The 2239-nt window shown below is 36.8% G+C and overlaps 1 long non-coding RNA gene across 1 annotated transcript; it reads left to right on the plus strand.

Annotated features, from left to right (window-relative positions):
• The first annotated feature begins 294 nt into the window (after positions 1–294).
• LOC125492464 (uncharacterized) lies at positions 295–1365 on the plus strand. The gene is made up of 2 exons (XR_007269062.2): positions 295–541; positions 1159–1365. It is a non-coding gene; the product is annotated as an uncharacterized LOC125492464 (long non-coding RNA).
• Positions 1366–2239: the final 874 nt, after the last annotated feature.

The following is a 2239-nucleotide window of genomic DNA, read 5'->3' on the forward strand; positions in this document are numbered from 1 at the left end:
TATGCGTCGCACGTGCCTCCGGTGCGTTGCAAAAGCTCAATGTGCGTCGAACCACCTAGAGCATACGACGCAGATCGTCTCCTCTGTGATAAAAAAAATTTGCACTATGTGCGTCGCACTATCCTATGGTGCGTTGCAAAAGAGTAAATTGCGTCGGATCCATGGTCCCATCCAACGCAAGCCCACAGCCCACAGCCCACAATCACTTAACATTACCCGCCCTCTCCTCTCACCCTCTAACCTAAAACTCATTCTCATCACCCTCTAACCTAAAACACATATCCTCTCACTCTCTCTCCTCTCTCTCACTCTCACCCTCTCTCTCTCTCTCTCTTAACCCTCAAACCCTAAAAAAATTCGAGCAGTGTCAAATGAAAAAGCGAACAACAAAATTGAAAAACCTTCGTCCTCTATTATTTTCGAACAACGAAATACTCTTTTTCAAGTGAAAAAGCGAAAAGCGAACAAAATTGAAGAACAAGACAACGAAAACCACCATGGATGATTGGGTCGCATGCTCTCTCCTCGAAAACTTTGATAGGTTTGGTTTTGTTTTCACAGATCTACAATTTCGTTTTTCATTTTTTCATTTTGTAGATCTAATTTTCTGTTTTATTTTGGCGTTTTTAATTTTTTCAGATCTTATTTAATGTTTTAATTATCAGATCTGAAAATTCATTTTTTTATCTTCAGATGTGAAAAATTAAAACGTTCTAGATTCAGTTAATGCATCTGAAAATTATGGCCTTCTGTATTTTTACTTTTTATATCTGATTTTTTATTTACTATTTTTTTGGCGTTTATCCTAATCTACAATTTCGATTTTTTTTTACCGATCTACAATTTCGTTTTATTATTTTTTTCATTTTGTAGATCTAATTTCTGTTATATTTTTGGCGTTAATCATAGTCTATTTTTCGTTTTTAATTTTTTAGATCTTATTTTATGTTTTAGTTATTAGATCTGAAAAATTCATTTTTTCATTTTTTCATTTTCAGATGTGAAAAATTAAAATGTTTTAGATTCAGTTGATGCATCTGCAAATTATGGCCCTCTGTATTTTTACTTTTTATATTTGGTTTTATATTTATTTTTTTTCGCATTTATTCTAATCTAGGAATTTTTTTAATTCTCTGAAATTCTTATTTTCATTTGCAGATTTGTGTTTGGTTCTTCTCGTCTTCTTCGTCGGAATATGTCAAAATATCGGCAGTGCTTCGTCCTCGATTAGTTTCATTTTAGTTTTACATATTTTTCTACATTTGCAATGTAATTTTTTTATATATAGTTTACATATTTTCGTCTCTCATTGTAAATTTTGTAATACATATTTGACATTATTAATATAAAATACATGTTTACTAATGTTGGACATTGCCTATTCACATTTCCCTTAAATTCTTTACATTATTAATTTTCATTTAGTATATGAAAAAAAATAAATAAATATATAAAGCTGAAAAAGAGAAAATGCTGATGGAAAATGTTGGCATCTGCGTCGCATGCTGGGTTTTGTGCGATGCAGATTAATGCTGTTGGAAAATGCATGATTCAGGCTGCTTTGTTGGTATTTTTAATAGCTATCTGCGTCGCACCTTGTGTATGTGCGACGCAAATTGGTCATTTGCGTCGCACCGTATGCTACGTGCGATGCAAAACGTTAAGTCATCTGCGTCGTTTCCTGATACGACGCAGATCACTTATTGGTCATTTGCGTCGAGACCTGTGCCGTCGGACCTATGTCCGACGCAAATAGGTGTCCCAGGTGCGACGCAAATCGTCGTTTCTCTACTAGTGTTGGGGGTAGAGCGTTAGGAGAAAAAGCTCTAAGGACTGGCTATTTCTGGCCGACCTTAAAGGAGGACGCCTTGCTTCACGCAAAAGAAATGCGATAGTTGTCAAAAGCATGGCAACATCTATCAGAAGCAGTCCAATTACTTAACTCCCGTCCTTTTTCCTCTTCCCTTTGCCAAATGGGGAATGGATATACTGTTTCCCTTTCCTATAGCTGCCGGCCAGAAAAAGTTTGTGATAGTAGTCGTTGACTACTTCACCAAATGGGTGGAGGCTGAAGCGCTGAGAGGCATTACAACCAACGACGTCAAAGGGTTCATCTGGAAGAACCTCATCACAAGGTTTGGTATGCCCCAGTCCATTGTCTTTGACAACGGACCACAATTTGGAACACCCAAGCTCCGTCAATGGTTGGCCGATCAAGGAATCAGGGCCCACTTTGCTG

Source organism: Beta vulgaris, chromosome 8 (assembly GCF_026745355.1).
Source record: "Beta vulgaris subsp. vulgaris cultivar EL10 chromosome 8, EL10.2, whole genome shotgun sequence".
Lineage (NCBI taxonomy): Eukaryota > Viridiplantae > Streptophyta > Magnoliopsida > Caryophyllales > Amaranthaceae > Beta > Beta vulgaris.